The sequence below is a fragment of the Podarcis pityusensis genome (assembly GCF_964106645.2).
Source record: "Podarcis pityusensis genome assembly, chromosome: 1".
NCBI classification, from domain to species: domain Eukaryota; kingdom Metazoa; phylum Chordata; class Lepidosauria; order Squamata; family Lacertidae; genus Podarcis; species Podarcis pityusensis.
This window is the reverse complement of record NC_138028.1, coordinates 134258645-134280512: the sequence shown is the minus strand read 5'-3', so window position 1 is coordinate 134280512 and position 21868 is coordinate 134258645. Positions and strand designations below refer to the sequence as shown.

Below are 21868 nucleotides of genomic sequence, written 5' to 3'. Positions count from 1 at the left end.
AGCCTTTTCTAATTAAAAGACTTGCCAAATATTCATTTTGTTCTTGGGTTTTAAATCCTAAGCACACTTATTAGGAATAAGTGCCATTGAGCTCAATAGGACACACTTCTGAGTTAATACGCTCAGGATTACAGTGTATGTTTCTGGTTTCATTGGGGTGGGGGGGACTGCAGTATAAGTATACCATCTCTTAATTTTACAAAAATGGGCAATGTTCAGCACAATTTACAATTCAGAATAAAATTCTTTAAATTTTTATGCTTGTAAACATCTTAAGGCAGTATTATGAAGCTCACTTACTAAGGAGAAAGCACCCGTGAGCTCAGCGAGACTTACTTCTGAGTAAACGTGCTTAGAATTGCACTGCATGTTTTTAGATTTCTTGTACCGTTTTCCATTTGATATGAAATTTGGGGAGCTGTACTTCAAATATTTATTTCACTGTAATCTAAAATGTTAGGTTCGTATTAGAAATGTCATGGAAATTCTACTACATTTTTTACCTGTATGACAATGAAGATCAATATTATTTGTGTGACATTCTTCTGATAGTATTATTATTTATGAATATTGAAATGCTTTCTGTTTTGTGGTATATGATTCATTTTAGGATAATTATAGCACATTAATTAATTCCAGAATAGAAATATTACATGCAATGGATTTGTGAAATTTAATATCATATCTGTGAAGTTATTTAACATTGGGATCTGTATAACTCACATTTCACATTTATATTTTATTTAATGTAGCTTTATGATATATTAAAAGAAATGTTAGATATCAAATTGGAATCAAAACCCTAATGCAGTTTTATTTTACATTACACTGCTCTTATGGACTAAACTAAAACTGATATTAATTTATATCCCCCCCTCCACAAAATCTAACTTTAAGAGAAGGAATAAGAGATTAGATCATATAATGTTACATGTATATTAAATAAAATATTAAAAGAAATATAGGATTCCATCTAAACTGTAAGATGTATTGTTTTCTTTGCTACGTCTTATTTTTACCAAAATTGTGAGTATTCTAGAGCATTCTAGAGCATAATGACACATTGAGAAAGTAGGTTCTGTCATATTTAAGTTTAATCATCATACTGTATTACTGGATGATCACTATTACGTCAAGGTATTTGATGCAATTCTGCCTATAGTAGTAAACAAACACATATGAGTAAAAACAATGTCTGGAGATTCTCTTAAAAGACACCCCAATCCATTGGTTTTCCCTTGGTTTTCTTTCAAACAGAAAACATTCCATCCATTCTGCTCCTTTTAGATTTCCTGTCAAGACCATTCCTGAGACGTCACATGCAAAGGAATCCTATGCAGATTTACTCAGAATGAAGTCCCAATTTTGTTCAGTGGGGCTTCCTCCCAGGTCTGTGTGCAGAGGATCACAACCCCTTGAATACAGATCTGATATACTTTAGGGCTCCTTCATCTCACTTGCTATCTATCATTGTCTTTATGCGTCTCACTAACACACACTGGGCTAGGAGATGGGTTGGAGGGTCTTTAGAACGGCTGTTGCACACCATCAAAACAATATTTTAAATCTCCTTACCTCTAAAAAAGCAGCTTTGGAAATGATTTAGTTTGCTGTGGGTTTCAAACAGATGGTCACTCTTTCCACGTTGAGAAAAGATGAAAAATGCGAATGGGTAAAATTACAGTGTTATCTTGTTCAAATGCATAGAGGTCTAAACCCTCATTGGCCTCTGGATGGAAATCATGTGACATGGGATGAAGTGCATGTGACCTATTTTCTCCCAAATCCTTTGGTTTCCTTGAAATGGGATGCAACCAACAGTGATGTTTGCGTAATTCTGATGACATTTTTTTTTCAAATAAAAAGAAGCCACTGAGCCAATCCGTTGCCCTCAGGCCACGAGGCTTCACAGACAGGAGTTCCCTGTGACTGGGGAGATGGATCCAGCAATTAGCCAAATATTACTCCTTCACCATTTGGAGTCCTATTTTTGTTTAATTTTAAGTAACAGATAGAGAACAAACAATTTTGATGAATATATGCACATTCATCAGAATTGTGCAACATCAGTGTAATTCTCGTTAAATCACATGGCTTGTCTATTGGTGTTGTGTACCACTCAATATAGCTTAGTGTAGTGACCTAGTTATTTAACTGTTTCCACTCCGGCAAATCTATCTTGCTAATGTAAAGATGATATATGCAGATTGAAAATGGACACCATTCTAAGTATAATTTCTAAGTTACTATTTCTAGAAGTTTCTTTTTGGATGCTTCCTAAAGGATTTCAAGGCATTGAAACCAATGAACTGAGTATATTATTTCTGGTCACACTGTTGATAGGTAAGCTTGATGTATTTTCTGAACCAGGAAAAACAGTTATTATTGTTACTTATCTTGGCACTGTACAGTACAGCTTTGCTAGATGTTTGTGGGTTCTGCTGCATTTTTAATGATTTTATTGTGTTTCTTTTAAAATTGTATCCTGCTCTGAGAGTCCTGTTACTGGCCAGTTTTTGTATTGTTTCAATGTGTTGGAAATTCTTAATTCAGAAGGTATGATATAATTCTACTATTACTATTCTATAATATAAATAGTAATGTGCCCCCACTTCACTGTGTTTCTGATTGCAAGTGTAGCATGTTAGTGTAGCTTTTCACCAAGAAAACCGATGCGATGTAGGTCGCTGTCGTCCCCACTTCAAAAAAAGGATTCCTTTATTTACCGTATTTTTTGCTCTATAAGACTCACTTTTTCCCTCCTAAAAAGTAAGGGGAAATGTGTGTGTGTCTTATGGAGCGAATGCAGGCTGCGCAGCTATCCCAGAAGCCAGAACAGCAAGAGGGATCACTGCTTTCGCTGCACAGTGATCCCTCTTGCTGTTCTGGCTTCTGAGATTGTTTTTTTTCTTGTTTTCCTCCTCCAAAAACTAGGTGCGTCTTGTGGTCTGGTGCGTCTTATAGAGCGAAAAATAGGGTACTTTGTGCCAATGTACATATCTGTCCTGTTCACAGTGACCATTTTTTGTTTGTTTGCTTGTCAATGTCAGCTACCTTTTCATCTGAATTGATTCCTGGACTCATTACGCTTCATGAGCAGAAGCTGCAGTTTTGCATACAGCTATTTAACCCACTTTGAGGCTGGATAGCAGAGAGCAGCAAGCCCACTCAAGTGAGGGATCAGGGCCATGGGCCATTGCAGCTAGTTCTTCAGTTTCAACACGAGCAAGATTGCCTCTCCTTGGTGATTCCACTCCACTGCAATAATATCGACGAGTTGAACCTGAGAGATCCAAGTGGCAGGAATGTACTTTGGAGCCATCCTGGAAACATGTAATCTGTGACTCTGCTAAGCGCTGGGCCTCACACGTTCTTCTGAGTTCAGACATAACCAGAATGGGTGGAGCAATGGGCAGGTGGCACCCAAGCCATTTCTACAATGTAGAATCAGCCAAGTGCAAACAGGATCCCAAACCAAATGGTTCTGGTACATGTTACAGGTGGCCAGAATGTTTCTCAGTTTCTTTTTCTCATTTCATGAAAATAAGTCTATTCGAGTGATGTCAAGCATCAGCCAGAAACTCAAGGAATGTCCAGGAACACCAAAGTACATTGTGGCACTCCCCTAATCAGGACCATTGATGGTGTGGCATTCCAGGAGCTCCCAGAACTGATTCAGATGCGCTCTAATGTGGAAATAGCAATCAACTCATTTTTTTAGAGCAAATGTAACAAAATGGCAGGATTCCATACTATAACTATGTAATAATGGCCTGTTCCTGCCCTGATTTTCTTCAAGCACAAGTGTCTTGGTCCCAGCCGTACTGTATATATATTGTATGTGTATGTATATTGTATATTGTACGTATATTGTATATTATATATTGTATATTGCACGTATATATATATATATATATATATACATATATTGTATATTATATATTGTATATTGCACGTATATATATATATATATATACATATATTGTATATTATATATTGTATATTGTATATATATATATATATATATATATAGCATCCTTTTGTTTTGTGGCAGAGTAGTAAAGAATGGAATTGTTAGATAAATGCCATTCCTTATCGAGGCAACAAAAGGATACATCAAAATATTTTGCAAGGTTGGAAACAAGAACGGGTTTTTATATTGTTCAGGCTTGAAACCTAGGATGGTAACCAGCTAACACAACCCATCACTGCGAGGATTTGTGCCATCTCCAGATCTGCTTGGGAGGGTTAAGGGGCCTCCTAGAAGAAATTCCAGGGGTCTCAGGGCAAGGAGAGAGAGAGATTGTTCACCTGCACAAGCAGAAATCCTTGAACTGAGACTATTCACTTCTCATTGTGTCCCATACATCCCCCTTTCTACATCCCCCTTTCTGCAGGTCTGTTCTCCCTGCCTATGCTCAGCCACAATGCTCTTCCCACTAGTTCTATTGATAATGGTTAAGTAGTGCAGTGATGATTTTATTTGTTCAACTAGGAGCCATAACAAATATTTTCTAAAAATCAGATTTTGACCCTTAATGTCCTGGCTGCAAGAGCAAATAGGGAAACATGCAATACAACGTATTTTTCCTTTTCCAATAGGAAAAGGTGCCCAAACTCCCATGGTGAAAAAGAAAATCAAAATATGATAACAGGACAGAGGTTAATAAGAGAGGCAAAGGTCTTCTCAGTCTGGCAGATTAATTGAAAAGAGGTCATTGTATTCAATGTGACATTCCTGAATTTCAATATGAAAACTGAATTATGTTTCTTTCTAAATGATTAAGTGCTAATTTTCTTAACAGGCTTGCTACTGAGTATACTATGAAATATTAAAAGTAATTGCTGGTGTGAGAACACATATGCTAGAGAAACAACAACTGTGCAATCAATAGAGATTTTCCATTGCCACTCTTTGCTTGGAAACAATGCGGGGTTATCAATTGTACACAGTCAGGAGCCTGAAAGGATAAACTGCAGTACTTGCCAGCTCAGAATCTGCGTTGTCCTTCATTGAAAGGCATTTGGCTCAACCAAGCTCCAAGTAATCAACTAAATAATTATATAAGATGGCAAAATCATTGTGCTCTCCTCCCTCAATAGCAGGCCAGCTGGATTAGAGGATCAAAACAAGTGCTCTTTAAATTAAAACCACTGTGAAATTCAGGAAGAGAATAAGGTAATGTTGGAGGGTCATTAAAATATTTACTTCGGGACACAGTTCATTAGAAAACCACTGGAAAGCACATAGTGGCATTAGGCTCTGAATTACTGAACAGACCCTGTTGATACATTTCAAAAACGGACCACAGCTGTCTCTGAGAAAGCCTTCCCACAATAAATTTTTGCATGTGAATGGAGCTCTCTCTGGTTAGAGTACATATAAACCTAAGTGTCCCGCCAAATCAGACCAAAGGCCTAGCTGGTCCAGCATCCTGTTCACACAGTGGTGGACCACATGCCCATGGGATGTACAATTGCCCCCCCCCCATACCCACTGTTAACTGCAGATCATTTATAAGCAAGTTTAAAAGTACAGGTCTCAATACTGATCCTTTGGGGGTCTACTTCCAGCACTCCATTGTGAGAACTGCCCAATTACTTCTACTCTCTGATTCCTGTTTATTGATCGATAAGAATACAATGACCGCTCTCCACATCAAATGGAGGGCGCCCCTTGCGAGCAGCACCCCCGATGCTACGTGACACCTGGCCGAGCACTCCTGGACGGCGTCCCCAAGTTGCAAACCTTGAGGTTCCTGCCAAACCTCAGTTCAAAGAACCAATTGCGACTGGGGAGGCGTAGCCAGGGGAGTGGGTCTTAAAAGGGGGTCTTAAAAGGGGGTGGAGCCTACATGGGAGTTCTCAGTCGGCTCCAGAGCTTTGCCCGCCCTACCCTCCTTTCTTTTAGGCCTTTTATTGCAGGTTAACTTCTTATTTACAGGTATGTGGGCGCTGCTACAGTCTAACGATGGTTGCTGTTGAAGGACCAGGAAGGAATTTCCCTGCATTGGCAGGTTTCGCCTTCCCTGTAGCAAAACGTCACAACTTTGGCAGTTTCAAGCCTTGGGCGGAATCCTTTGGTCTATCTTCCCTAAATGGGGGGGGGGGCATGAAGCGGTGACACCCCCCCCTGTAGTGGCGATCCCAGGGTTGCCCGTTAAAGGGGCTATGTTGAGGGGAGTCACTGGCCATACACTAAAAGGTTGTCAGTGCACTCCCCTGTGTTGCGGTGAAATGGGGGGGGGGTGCTCTCTGCCCAAACATACGTCTTCCAGAGCCAGCCCAATGCCCAGACAGAGTAGTTAACCCTGATGTGCCCCAGATCCCCAGCTGGGGACTGGGAGGGATAAACACCCAATGCCTAAGCCAAGGTCTTCCTACATCTGAAAGTTTAATAAAGTTGTGGCAAATTTTAATCCCGTAACACATTGTCACAAGTCATTATTCCACCCGGGTGTCGTCTGGGGTCGGGTGTGGGGGCGAATCTCTGCCTGGGCACACAATTCATTTTATCTCGTAATCTTACTCAGGAATCTTTGGTGAAGGACTTTATTATATCCCATTCATATGCTTATTGACACTAGTAACTACAAGGAAGAAGCAGCTGGAGAGAATGACTAATGGTTTCAGTTGTCTCTACACAAATGCACTGAGCATGGGAAACAAGAAAGACAAATTGGAGCTTTTAATACAGGGTGGCAAATATGACCTGGTAGGCATTACTGAAATCTGGTGGGATAAGAATCATGACTGGAATGTAGGAATTGAGGGGTATAACTTGCTCAAAAGGAATAAACCAAACAGGAAGAGATCAGGAGGAGTATTATATGTAAAGGATATGTACACTTGTGAAGAATCCATGACCTGGAGCATTGAAAGCAGTATATGGGTAAAAACTGTTGGAGAGTGAAACAACAGTGACCTTACTGTGAGTGTCTGCTATAGACCTCCAAGCCAGACTGAAGACTTGGATGATGCCTTCCTAGAGGAGATTACCAAACATTCAAAAAAGAGAGAGATAGTACTCACAGCAGACTTCAACTTCCCTGTTATCTGGTGGAACTCAAACTCTGTAAAAAAAAAAAAGTAAGGTCCTTAAAGGTGAAATGTTGAAGGCCCAAATGCAGACAGTTTCAAGAAGAAAGAAAGGTGGGGTGCATGTAACAGTCTACCTGTGAGCACTTATAAAATGATGCTGTGATTACTAAGACCCAGCATGGGTTTCTCAAAAATAAGTGATGCCAGACAAATCTCATTTCTTTTTTTGATGGAGTTACAAGCTTGGTGGATCAGGGGAATGGTGTGAACATAGTGTATCTTGATTTCAGTAAGATTTTGACAAAGTCCCCCATGATATTCTTGTGAGGAAGCTGGTGAAATGGGGGTTGGATGAGGTACCGTATTTTTCGCTCTATAAGACGCACCAGACCACAAGACGCACCTAGTTTTTGGAGGAGGAAAACAAGAAAAAAAATATTCTGAATCTCAGAAGCCAGAACAGCAAGAGGGATTGCTGCGCAGTGAAAGCAGCAATCTCTCTTGCTGTTCTGGCTTCTGGGATAGCTGCGCAGCCTGCATTCACTCCATAAGACACACACACATTTCCCCTTACTTTTTAGGAGGGAAAAAGTGAGTCTTATAGAGCAAAAAATACGATAACTGTTAGGCGGGTTTGACTGAACGCAAAGCGTATTCATTAATGGTTTCTCATCATACTGGGAAAAAGTGATAAGTGGGGTGCTGCAGGGTTTTGTCCTGGGCCCGTTGTTGTTCAACATCTTTATAAATGAAGCAATTGAGGGGATGCTCATCAAATTTTCAGATGACACCAAACTGGTAGGGGTAGCTCATGCTGCAGAAGACAGAACTGGGATTCAAAATTACCTTAACAGATTGGAGAACCGGGCACAAGCTAACAAAATAAACTCCAATAGGGACAAGTGTAAAGTACTGCAGCTGTACAAATATAAGATGGGGGACACCTGGCTTACCAGTAGTACACGTGAAAAGGATCTAGGGGACAACAAGCTTAGCACAAGTCAACAGTGTGATGCAGCAGCAAAAAAGGCTAATGCTATTCTCAGCTGCATCAACAGAAGTATGTGTCCAGATCAAGGTAAGTAATAGTACCACTCTATTCTGCCTTGGTCAGACCACACCTGGAGTCCTGTGTCCAGTTCTGGGTACCACAATTTAAGAAGGATGTTGACAAGCTGGAAGGTGTGCAGAGGAGGGTGACCAAGAGGATCAAGGGTCTGGAAACCAAGCCTGATTAGGAATGGTTGAAGGAGCTGGGTATGTTTAGCCTGGGAAAGAGAAGACTGAGAGGAGATATGAGAGCCATCTTCAGATGTCTCAAGGGCTGCTCCATGGAAGGTTGTTTCCTCCTGCCCCAGAGGGGAGGACCTGAACCAATGCCTTCAAGTACAGTGCTACCTCGGGTTAAGTACTTAATTCATTCCGGAGGTCCATTCTTAACCTGAAACTGTTCTTAACCTGAAGCACCACTCCTGCTGCTGCCGTGCCGCCAGAGCACAATTTCTGTCTTCATCCTGAAGCAAAGTTCTTAACCTGAAGCACTATTTCTGGGTTAGTGGAGTGCATAACCTGAAGCGTCTGTAACCTGAAGCGTCTGTAACCCGAGGTACCACTGTAACAAGAAAGGAAATTCCAACTAAACAACAGGAAAAACTTTCTGTCAGTAAGAGCTGTTTAACAGTGGAACAAACTCCCTCAGAAGATATTAGTCTTTGGAGCTTTTAAACAGAGGTTGGATAGCCATCTGTCTTGGATGTTTTAGTTGAGATTCCTGCATTTCAGGGGTTGGGCTAGATGACCCTTGGGGTCCCTCCCAACTCTTTGAGTCTATGATTACATGATTTTAAGTTTAAAGACAGAACTGGGGGTGAGAGATACGTCTCCAATCCATGTCTGTCATTTTGTGGCCTTTCAGCATTTTAAAAAAATAATTATTATTTTTATTTCATTTGATTACTCTCCTGGCCACTGAGTGCTCCCTTGCTGTCCTGCAAAAGTGTTCAGATAGACCTGCAAAATCATAGTGAATACTAGTAAAATACTACAATACTAGTCCTCCCTCCTGCGGCAAAACCCCATCATTTTCTTCTTCTTGGGAGGATGTGTTCTTGCACTCCCTTCCTCTCCTGCAGTAAAACACTGAGGATCTTTTAAAAATCAAGTAGGCAAAAGGCCGTCTTCTCCTCCCACCGCGTATAATACATACAAGGCGGTGAAATGCCATGTTCCTGGAGCTGGGTTGTGGCTTGCAATTTTACAAGCCTGAGAATAAAATGCAGGACTTCTTGGACGTCAGGAAGGGTTCATCCTGTGATGCTGGAATGCTTTCAGTTCATCGGGGCCTTCTGACTGAAAAGCATGCAGCGTCCTATATATGTAATCAATAGCAATAGGTTTGCCTTTTGGAATGCATATTCAAAACATCATATGGCATACGGTTCATGACATTTTATTGCCACGCAGGCTGAGAAAGGATGAATCTCACTAGCCACAGAAAACGTCAGAGATGTCCTCCTCCACATGAATTTCCTCTTTGCCCCCAGCAAGGTTGACGCGTGTTCCACATTGGGAGGGATATTGTTTTCTGACTAATTATTTCAGAAGGGCGTGAAGAGGAAGCAGCAAACAATGGGGAGAATGAGAACAAATGTCCGGGATCTCTGTTTCCCTAGGCCACAATACCACAGAAACAAATCTAATTCCTAAATCAATACAATTAACTATTGGCTCACCTTCAAGTTCATATTAAGCAGAAGGGTCAAATTAAGACATTAACTGGTTATCAATGGATTGCTTATATCCCCCTCCTCTCTGGACAATTAGCCAGGGTTCAAAGCACAAGCACTCCACTGTTTCCATTAGGGGGCGTTACTGAGCTCACTTAAAAATATGCCTCACCCTGAACACCTCCCTTGTTCTCTTAGAATGGCAATGGCACCCACCTAAGAGGTGCAGGAACTGAGTTCCAGCAAGTTCTGGCTGGAAAAAAGCCCCAATTATGCCTCATGCACCACATCTAGAAATACCTTGAGCAACTGGGGAGCACTGTAATGGCCGCTTACCCAGTCTCCAGGTGGACAGCAGTTGTAGCTCGTCGCGTCAGGCCCTCAACTCCACGGAGGCCTCTCCAAAAGTCTTCTCCATTGTGCGGCCAGCGGCTGGGGAATTCCCCCGGTCGGCCACAAAGGAGGGCAGCATGGCCAACCCCCCCCCAAGTTTTGAATCAGCCAATCAGTGGCCAGAGGGCCCAGCTATATAGGTCGGGTGCACCTGAATTTGGGGTCGCAGACAGCAGAAAAACAATTCTCCGTCCCTCCCTTCATGCTGTGGTTATTTTGCATGCTAACCTTTTCTTCCCTGCACTGCATAACAGACCTTGTGATGGTTCATTAATGGTTGCTGTATTCAGAGCCAGGAATGAATTTACCTGCAGACAGATTGGCCCCATTTGGAGGTTTTGTCTTCCTCATAAGCAACAGTCAGTGGTGGAGCAGATGCCCGCGCTGTCCAGGGCGGAGCAAGCCGCCCACGAAGGCGGAGTGAGCCACCGACGGCAGACATTTGGCGCACCACCCGCCCGCGACTCCCAAGCCTCCTCCCAGCTGTCAAAATGAAGGGGGAAGGGGGGGATGCCGCCGGCAAAGTGGCGCAGCTCCCCGCTTCCCCCGACAGCTTGGGGTAAGCTTGGGAGTCACGGGTGGGCAGCGCTCCGAATGTCACCCCTCCAGGGATGACACCCGAGGCGGATAGCCCCACCGCACTCCCCTTCCTCTGCCACTGGCAACAAGTTTGGGCAGATAAGAGATTCCATTGGGTGGAATCCTTAGTCTAATATCGGGTCGGGGTAAACTGGTGCATTGCCCATCCTGAACAGGTGTGATTGCAGGGTACCCGGTTAGAGGGGAGTCTCTGTCCAGAAGCCAAGCGGGGGGGGGGCAGATGGGCTGTTGCCTCGGGGGACCACCTACATGGAACTGCATCTTGAGGAGGCCTCCTAATCCCAGGCACAACCCTGGGGAAGTGCCGGCCCTCCATCTGGCAGCTAAACCCAGTGCCTGAGACAAAGCTTGCCTACAACTGCAGTCAATAAAAGGTGTGGTCAGTTTTAAATCCCAGGACGCTGTCTTGTGCAGTGTGTCCCACCTATCATTGTTGAGGCCTCTGTTCCCTGGGGTAGGAGTGGGGCAACACTGCAGATGGGTTTGCAATATTATAATTGCTGAGAAATAATGCTGTATCTGATTATGCTAGAACTGGATGCAAAAGGAATACAAGAATATTCCACACCGTGAAAGGCTATAGAACCTTTAAATTTAGAACATTATGTTTGGGTCATCTTTTCAGATATTTGCTACTATGTGAAACCCTGCACTGGTAGATTGTTGCAGACCTGCTTCAAACGATAATACCAAGGTGGGAGAATCAGAAGTCAGTTGATATATATTTTGTATATATATATATATATATATATATATATGTATGTATATATTCATTTTCCTTTTTCATTCATTACACATCCATCGCACAGTGGAATTCATCTAAAATACAATCTGAAAGAAAGTCAGGTGTGCCGTGCATGGTGGGCTGAAAAGATCACTGTGTCTTTTTGCAGTTTGCCTAGTTTCACGGATGAAAGGAACAAAGCGTTACTATATGTGAGTTATTGGCCAAACTAAACAATCTGGTCTTGCTAGGCAATAAAAGAAAAGATGAGATCAGACCATTTGGGGGCAAATCCTGTGATACTCTTTCTACATCACTACACTGCTGCTATTAATATTTTGTCAGAAATATGTATGGACAGAAAATATATGAACAGAAAATCTAATATTAAAAAACCAGCAGCATTCAGAAAAGCTTTGCTGTAAGAGAAACTTTCCATGTCCCTGGCCACTTTGCTCCTTAACTTTGAGGAAGAAGAAAAAGAACTCTAAAATTGCTGAACTAGAATTTATTAGCAAATTTGATTTCATTCAGGTTGGACTTCACTGAGTCCATTGATTTCTTTCATACTGGAGATATTAAACTAACACAGCTCATTGTTTATCTCTCTCATGTAGATAATGCAACGCCGCCTCCTGCCAAAATCAGAAAGTGGGCTTTATGAACAGTCTGTCACTTTATATACATTAAATCTCTGGGAGCAAGTTGTGATCCCCGCCCTCTTGAACTACTTTAAATCTACACTCAGATACAAGATCTCTCTGATTTTGTTGGTTGTACAAAATAAAACCCTGCAGGAACCACAGCCATATCTATTTATTTATCTCACTGAATGTAAAAGTGCAGCATTTGCCTGTATTCTGTGAATTCCCCACTGACTGTATCTTGCATATGGGACATTTCCTTGTCTTTCCTGGTATGGCACACTTATTTGGCTGCTGCTCCTGGCCTGCCTGGAGACTTGAATTAGAGCTTTAGGAGACTGATGTATGGAAGAAGCTACCTTGGGGCAAGGGCCGGACTTAATGGGCCTCTAGCCCCCTTATTCAATGAAAGACGGGAAGACATTTGTCATTGATACTTTGCTGCATAAAAACCTCATCTTTTGGAGAAATTAACTAGGTCGGAGATACTGTGGTTCAAGCAGTAGAGCATTGTGGATCTGGCTCCATATATGTGGTTGTCAGTTATTTGGATAATAGGTTGCCTTGAGCTAACTCAGCTTCAGTCCCTGGCAAAATGAAGATACTCTGCACTTCACGAGACAAGGAGAGAAAATGTCAAGGATTAAGATTATCTTATCTTCTTATAGAGATAAACTGGGAAATTTAGGAGAAGTGCTGATTGCCATAGGATAAGATGCTACAGAATTATTTTCAGAATTCTGAAAGAAAGGAGGAGGGAGGCTGCCAGCTAACAAAACACAGCAGATGAGCATTTCAAAGCTTGGCACTCCTGCCAAGGCAGAATTTGATGGAGGCATTGGCTGAGTCTAATTACTGGAAAACCCTTTTTACGACGGTTGTCTTGGGACTGGCATGTTATGTACAAAGAGTAAAAAAAAGGTAGTCATCTTTCATTGTGATATGGACCTTCTGCTCTGGAGGAACCAACAATGGCAGCATGTTATTCTGTACTAGTTTTGTAATTTGATTGTTAACACAAATCTCTCTGTATGCATCTTTGACAGTACTGTCCACTCTGCATTATATACAGTGGTACCCCGCAAGACGAACGCCTCGCAAGACGGAAAACCCGCTAGACGAAAGGGTTTTCCGTTTTGGAGGCACTTCGCAAAACGAATTTCCCTATGGGCTTGCTTCGCAAGACGACAGCCCATAGGGAAATCTCCAGGACAGCGGGGAAGCGCAGCGCGTCTTCCCCACTGTCCTCGGACCTCCTCCCCCCGCCCGGCATCGGAACGAAGCTCCGATGCCGGGCGGGGGGGGGACGCCTCCTCCCCCCGCCCGGCATCGGAACGAAGCTCCGATGCCGGGCGGGGGGGGAACGCCTCCTCCCCCCGCCCGGCATCGGAACGAAGCTCCGATGCCGGGCGGGGGGGTGCAACGCCTCCTCCCCCCGCCCGGCATCGGAACGAAGCTCCGATGCCGGGCGGGGGGGTGCAACGCCTCCTCCCCCCGCCCGGCATCGGAACGAAGCTCCGATGCCGGGCGGGGGGGGAACGCCTCCTCCCCCCGCCCGGCATCGGAACGAAGCTCCGATGCCGGGCGGGGGGGGACGCCTCCTCCCCCCGCCCGGCATCGGAACGAAGCTCCGATGCCGGGCGGGGGGGGAACGCCTCCTCCCCCCGCCCGGCATCGGAACGAAGCTCCGATGCCGGGCGGGGGGGGACGCCTCCTCCCCCCGCCCGGCATCGGAACGAAGCTCCGATGCCGGGGGGGGGACGCCTCCTCCCGCCGCCCAGCTTCGGATGGCTTTCCTGAAGACTTGGGGTGGGAGGAGGGTTTTCCTTCCCACCGCCAACATTCAGAATGCTGTTCTGAATGTTGGCGGTGCGGAGGAAAAACCCTCCTCCCACGCAAGCCCCGGGAACAGAGGGAAAGCGCTGCGCGCCTTCCCCTCTGTTCCCGTACCTGTCCTGAAGGCTTGCGGTGGGGAGAAAAGCCCTTCTCCGCACCGCCAGCCTGGCAAGCGGTTTCCCTAGGAACGCATTAATTGATTTTCAATGCATTCCTATGGGAAACCGTGCTTCGCAAGACGAAAAACTCGCAAGAAGAAAAAACTTGCGGAACCAATTAATTTCGTCTTGCGAGGCACCACTGTAGTTGGTACCCAAACTGAGATAGTCTATATCTGTGGCACACAATGTATGTCTTACGTGAACAGAACCTTTGTGTATAGCTAATGGGAATTAGCTGCATAAGTGATTCCAGATACTTGGAAATTCCCTCTGAATTTGATTCTGCCAGCTTTGGGATCCAAGTTCCACTTCAAAAACAATAGATCAACAGTGAAATTGAGTGTCCTGAGCTGGCAGGACACCAAGGAAAGGGAGAAGGATGCTGGTGAAGGGTGTAGCTGTGATTGGTACATATCAGGATAAGCTGAAGAGAGGGAAGGGGAGGTTGGGGACTTAGGAGGTACTTACAGGACATGAGAGGCTGCTGCAGGGGCCAGGAGAGCCTGGGGAGGGGGACACATCACTAGAACCAGAGGTGCCCCCATCTCCAGGGACACGGCAATCTCTGAGGAGCTGGGAACAGCAATAAGTGCATCCAGGAGACTGAGGCAGGCAAGGAAACCCAGCCCAGCGGAGGACCTTGAGGTCCACAAACAAGAACACTTTGGAGGTCCCGAGCCTCAAGGAGGTTAGACTGGTTTCAACTAGGGCCAGGGCCTTTTCAGCACTGGCCCCAACGTGGTGGAACGCTCTGTCACAAGAGACCAGGGCCCTGCGGGACTTGACATCTTTCTGCAGGGCCTGCAAGACAGAGCTGTTCTGCCTGGCCTTTGGATTGGACTCGGTCTTATGTTTCCCTCCTCTTATGGTCTTGATTTATCAGCTAATTTAAAATGAGGCTGCATTTTAAATTGCATTTTAACCTGTATTTTAAATTGGGGTCCCCCGCTTTTTCCCCTATTATGTTTTTACTGTGATTTTAGCCGCCCTGAGCCTGGCTCTGGCCAGGGAGGGCGGGGTATAAATAAAATTTATTATTATTATTAGGGAATCAGGTGGAGATCACAGGGCTCATTAGCTCTGGGATGAGGTTTCTGGTCACTTAGCTGGATGAGGCTCAGGGCAGGTGAGGGTCATAGCTGCACGGCTGGCACAAACTCAGATACATCAAATAAGATTACCGTAGGCAGAAGAAAAAGAGAAACAAGGCAGAGGCACTGTGTCTTCTCAACTTTCTCTGCTGCTGGAGCACAACTTGGCTGCTTTGGGGACCTCACTGGACTGTGACTTTGGGGCTGACCCCAGGTGTTCCAATCCTGGATCTTCTGCAGAGGGCAGAACCTGACTCTGCGGATTGACTTTGGACCTTGCTCATTGTATTGGACCTGGACCGATATTTGACCCTTTAGACGGCCTGCCTCCTCTCTAGTGTTGCTCTTGGGGCTGTGAGCACCATCAGGATTTACCTCTGGGTATGCTGGGGTTCAGGACAGTGAGTGGTGCTGTGGGCTTGCCGATCAGAAGGTCGGCGGTTCAAATCCCCGCAACGGGGTGAGCTCCCGTTGCTCGGTCCCTGCTCCTGCCAACCTAGCAGTTTGAAAGCACATCAAAGTGCAAGTAGATAAATAAGTACCACTCCGACGGGAAGGTAAACGGCGTTTCTGTGCACTGCTCTGGTTCGCCAGAAGCAGCTTAGTCATGCTGGCCACATGATCTGGAAGCTGTATGCCGGCTCTTTTGTCCAGTAAAGCGAGATGAGCGCCGCAACCCCAGAGTCGTCCGCGACTGGACCTAACGGTCAGGGGTCCCTTTACCTTTACCTATGCCGGGGTCTAGTACAGTGAGGTTGTTCAGCTTTCAGTTTTGCACATCAAGTTATGAACAATACAAACGTATTTATCATTCCTGCAACCAATTTTGATGCTTGACAGTGTGTCTGTGTTGTGGTCTCTGCTCTAATTCTGTATTCTTTAGTCTCAGCTTGGCTGTGAAACACTATTTATGCATCAAGAAGATACTGGCCAGCAATTGAAATTCTATGTGCAATGAGGCTTTGAACTTTTGTTTCTTAAGCCCCACTGCTATGCCTTGTGGCCAGTGAAAGCAAGGGCGGGCTGGTGTTGAAGGAAAAGGACTCAAAATCCCACTGGGCTTGCACCAGCCCTTGGGTGTTCCTAAAGGAACTCTTTGGATCCTTGTCACTGAATCGCCAAATACAAATAGTCCAATTTTGCCATAGTCTTTTAGCTCACTAGAAGGGGTGACATTGGAAGAGGAGGCACGCCGAGCTCTTTGTGTGACATCCTATACCATAAAAGGAGGGCAAACAATCCTTTTCTGACCTGTGTTCCCATCCCTCTCCTTGCTGTGTATTTCACACAGACAGAGGCAATGATTTTAATGTCCCAGTGAACAAGCCATCAGAACACATCAGCCTCAAAGACCAGACTTCAATAATGTCACATCCCCTCCTAGGCACAGCTGAGGCAAGAAAAACCAATTCAACTGCTGTGCGCTCATGTCATGAATGCATATTATTTGTTGTTTCCTTTTTTTTATATAAAAAAAGCATTCTTGGAGAACTAAGTAAATCTCTATACACAGCAAGCGAAAAACAAAAACAAAATACTCCTTTTATGTAGACATACCTACGGGAAGGCACAAAGAAAGGGTGCTCTCATTCTGAAAAGCAAAGAAGACATAATAGGAAATGAGAGAGCTGAAGTCATCACAGTCTCTGCAGAAATGAGCCGAGAAAAGCTCTGTGCCCACATGAGCAGATCTGACATCCCCCCTGGCAGGGAACCTAATAAACGGAGACACTGTCCACTTGGCAAAATGAGCTCAAGTTAAAAGACTTCCAAGCTGACAACTTTGGGTATCTAATAGTATGTTTGTTAAATTAATTATTTTTTATGCTGATGATTATTCGTGCCTCAGTTCTCCCTCTAGATCCCCCCACATGGAAATTAAGAAGATTGCTGGTTCACAATCATCCCAAGGACCAGACTGTATGAGACGCAGCAGAGGGGTCTCAGTTGTTGTTGTTTTTTTAAGGGGAAAAAACTGTAGTAGAAATGTGATTTGAATCAGGACCATGAAGCAGGGGAAGGAGTGTTTAACTCATTCTCATTTTCCTTATTGAATTCACCCCAGGTTGCGATTTACCTAATGATGAAATTCTGAATCTGTAAGATTTCTTTGTGAGGCAAATAATAGCTTTGAGGTTCAGTAAGTTTACACTAAATGGCATTTAGTGTGGCAGCACCTGCACTTTGGAACTCCCTGCCTATTGAGATCTAGCAGTCAGCTACACAGTACTGTTTCTGGTGTCTGCCCAAAATACTCCTGCTTAGAGAAGCCTACCCAGATGCTTGGGGATGTGGGTGGTGCTGTGGACTAAACCACAGAGCCTAGGGCTTGCCAATCAGAAGGTTGGTGGTTCAAATCCCCGCGACGGGGTGAGCTCCCGTTGTTTGGTCCCTGCTCCTGCCAACCTAGCAATACGAAAACACGTCAAAGTGCAAGTAGATAAATAGGTACCACTCCAGTGGGAAGGTAAACAGCGTTTCTGTACGCTGCTCTGGTTCGCCAGAAGCGGCTTAGTCATGCTGGCCACATGACCCGGAAGCTGTACGCCGGCTCCCTCAGCCAATAAAGCGAGATGAGCTCCGCAACCCCAGAGTCATTCACGACTGGACCTAATGGTCAGGGATACCTTTACCTTTACCCAGATGCTTAGAAAGTTGAAATAACTTTAATCTGTTTTAGTATTGTAACTTTGGTATGCTTTAAATTAGGTTTGGGTTGTGATTTTTTCTTGATTTTACAGCTTTAGCTTTGTAAACTGCTATGAGGTTTTAGAATCAAGCGATGTATATGTTTTTATGAAATAAAATAAATAATATGCCATTTCCATGAAACAGATTCACTGGAAAAACACCCAAATATATAAATGAACAAGTTTGTTATCTAACTTGCTGGTCTAAGCTCCAATTACATGTAGGCCTACATCTTCCAAAAATCACTCTGAGGGCTCATCCAGGTTTCCTTTCATGCTTTTCCTTTCACAGGTTCAGGCTTTACAGCTCCATGTCTGAGTGTGGGTGGGTTTTTGCTTGGTTTGGTTTTTGCCCTGGTGCTTTCCTGCAAAAACCCTTTCTTCATTGCTGAAAACCTGGATCGCCATGTGCCCCAATTCAGCATCAAAGAGCAGGTTTTCCTGGGGAAAGCAGCGAGGCAAAAAAAGAGAAAACAGTGCTTGGACAGGGACTGGAATTTCACATGGAGCCAAGCCTAGAAAGCTGTGCCTCTGACAACCCACTGATGGGCAAGGCCGCACCTACTGATTTTCTGTGCCTGTTAAAGATACAGGAGATCATTTATTGAGAGAGAGAGAGAGAGAGAGAGAGAATGAATCTCCCCCTTGCAGCTTGTCAGGTCTGAACATTTTTTTGAACTTTGAGAACAATGTGCTGACAGCCTTTAGAAACATCTGGGCCTGCTCTTTAGCCAGTTCTGCTTTTGTTTACTGGTGAACTCTTGTGTCTGGGAGTGCGTCACTCACTGTGCCAGGGCTCAGTGAACCTTTTGCCCTCCAGATGTTGCTGGCTGGGGCTGGTGGCATTGTTGAGTCTAACAACATCTGGAAGGCCAACAGTCTCCCAGATCTGCACTACATTGTAAAAAATTAACCTCTAGTATAACTAGCTCCATGCTACAGGTGCAGGACCCAGGGGAGAAGAAGAAGAAGAAGAAGAGTTTGGATTTGATATCCCGCTTTATCACTACCCCAAGGAGTCTCAAAGCGGCTAACATTCTCCTTTCCCTTCCTCCCCCACAACAAACACTCTGTGAGGTGAGTGGGGCTGAGAGACTTCAAGTGTGACTAGCCCAAGGTCACCCAGCAGCTGCATGTGGAGGAGTGGGGAAGCGAACCCGGTTCACCAGATTACGAGTCCACCTCTCTTAACCACTACACCACGCTGGCTCTCCAGAGAGGGTTATCAGTCAAAATGAGCCAGAAGCAGATTTTCAGTCAAAGCCAGGCTGGGCCCGAGATCCAAAGAACCCACCAGGGAAAGGCAGTCACCATCCAAGTCAATGTCAATGTCACCATCCAAGAGATCCAAGAGTCAATGTCACCATCCAAGAGAGCACTTGCTTAGATGGCAGAGCAAGCACGGAGGCTAGGACTTTCCAGGGCCTAGTGGGTCAGGATTTGCCCGTGGGGTCCTTGATACTACAGCCTTGATAAAGCCCTTGAAATCCAGAGCTCAGTTTACCAGGCTTGCAGTAAAAACCAACTGGGTGGTCAAGAGGTGAGAATCCAGAACCTGACTGCTGGGAGCACAGTTGCCATGTGACGTGAATTGGCTTCCAGCTAATTTATAATCTGAGCATGTCCATTTCTGAAATTCATCATGCTTCGCACTGTCGGCACAAAAGAAAGTACCCAGCGGACGAATGGTAGGCACCCCATGCAAGATCTGCTGTAGCATTAAAAACAAACACGAGAAGCAGCTTCTGTAGATCTTCCCCTCATGGCACTGGTCATTTTGAAATGGGTAACAGTGGGGCACATGTTGCAACATCACAGCATGCCAGGATTATGTGCATTGTGTCATTTCTCCAAGCTCTCCGTTGAAAGGAGAAGGAAATGCCACTTTTCTGTGATTCTTCCTTCTGCTCAGGCTGCAGTTGGCCCCAGAAGAGGACAAAAATTCAAAGCACCAAATATAGGTCATTCCTTCAGGGGAGGAGGGAGTGCAGCTGTGGTGTAGCTGGGAAAGGCAACTGCAGCTTGGCACAGACAGGCCGGGCTGCCTCCTAGCTCCGTTCAATGTCATTTGTGTGACATCATGGGAATTAGTATTCAGCGCAGAGGGAAGAAATTAAAATGCACACCACAGATTTCATTCCATAGACAAATTGCCCTCTCCCAACACTCAGCCGTGGGATGAGACATATGGCTTCTGATAAACAGAGGAATGGCACAAAAGGACAGGATCATAAGACACCACAAAAGAAAGCCACAATGAAACTACACAAAACAAGATCCAGAGAATCCTTGCCTCTAACTTCAGGTGCTTTTTTACCCAAGGCTGCAAATTGCATGCTCACAGCAGAAAAGATTCTGGAGAAGGAGGCTGGGGAAACCATACATTCAGTGAGAAAGAAACAAGATTAGTGATAAGCCAAGTGTGGCTGGGCTGAGGAGATGGACCTGGGGCTTTTCTTTGCAATCCGAAAACAATCTGCCAGAGTTTTGCTATTTGGCATTTTCTGTTGCTGTTTTTAAAAGATAGCAGCTTTTTCAAGCTAGCTTTTGAGCTTGTATTTGATTGGAAATGACCATTGTAGACAGGGGGGCCAACTTGACTAAAATATTGGGGGGACAGGTAAGGCCTGCCCCACATAATTGATGCACACACCTCAGTTGAATGACAATGCCCATCAACTTGGGGGGAGTGGCCCCCTAAAATATTTTATCGGGGAGAGTCGAAGGGACCTCAGGCCCTAGGAGTTGGTTCCTAGGATTGTAGAAATGCTTGCCACATTTTCCTTCCTGTTCTTCATGCAACAAGCGGCTAAGGCAGAATGAGAGTGCAATACATGAGACTGTTGACCATTGGATATTCACTGTCTTTCACTGAGGCATAGAACTGGGAAGTTGGAAGGGACCCCAAGGGTCATCTAGTCCCACCCCTGCAATGCAGGGATCACAGCTGAAACATCCATGACAGATGGACAGCCAACCTTTATATATATAAAAAAACACCCAATGAAGAAGGTTTGCTGCTTTCCAAGGTAGTTTGTTCCACTGTCAGACAGCTGTTATCGTCAGAAAGCTCTTCCTAATGTTTAGCCAGAATGTTGTTTCTTGCATTTTTTTCTATCTGATGTGCATTATCAAAAGTTTTCTTGAAGACTTTTAGAACAAACTAGGTGGGTAAAAGTTTCGGCAAAACTTGGTTCCTAATCAATGAAGGGTCTCGTGGAGTCTTACAGTGGCGCTATCACAACTTGCACCATAACATTTGTTATTTCTGAAGATGCCGCAAGACTCTTTGTCACTCAGTGGACTGACACGGCTGCAGAAAGTGGCTCCTAACATAACGCTTTCAGCAGACGGCAAGAATGACTCATTCCTTGCAGGGAAGGGCGAGGAGGAGGAGGCCATGGGGTGAATGGCTGGCCGTAGCCCAGGTAAGATCAGACAGCGAGGAGCTAGATAAAAGGCGCTCTGGTCTTGAATGGTACACAAAGCTAGGCTTAATCAAAAACACATGGAAGCCTTTTTGTGTGCTTATTTAGGGTCTGGGATCAACTCCCTTACAACGTCAGTGCAAAGACCCATAACACCACGTTGTGATATGATAATATGATGAGGGTACTCTCTTTGTTTTTAAAATAAATTAACAAAATAAGTAGTTCTGGTTTATCCCCTGGATTTCTAGTGTTTGCAGTTTTTTTAAAAAAGGAAAACCCAAACAGGAGGTGGTCTATAAACCAGTTGTGGGAAATGGCTGGGAACAGGTATCAGGCAGAGGTTTTGCCTTGAGGTTCACTGAGTTGCGCAGGGCTCCACCCTGTGAGAAACACCCCCTGCCAACTGCAACTCACCTGGATCATCAGGTTTTATGGCTCTGCATTCTTTACAGCGCAATTCTGAAGGTGACTGTCCAAGAGGGAAATCAGTGGACCTTAAACTCTGGGTCAGCTTGCTGATAAAAGCGGCAG

General features: G+C 44.7%; 1 protein-coding gene across 25 annotated transcripts in view; it reads right to left on the bottom strand.

Moving 5' to 3' along the window:
* Nucleotides 1–10527, bottom strand: part of PCBP3 (poly(rC) binding protein 3) — a gene marked incomplete at both ends in the record, with an annotated part of 71637 nt that extends 61110 nt beyond the window's left edge. For 21 of the 25 annotated variants that reach the window (XM_081018388.1, XM_081018415.1, XM_081018400.1 and 18 more), the window contains one exon: nt 1576–1715. Of the gene's footprint in view, nt 1–1575; nt 1716–7032; nt 7074–9773; nt 9847–10103; nt 10186–10468 lie in introns of those variants that run through there. The other 4 variants (XM_081018410.1, XM_081018399.1, XM_081018419.1 and 1 more) reach the window with 4 other exon arrangements.
* Nucleotides 10528–21868: the final 11341 nt, after the last annotated feature.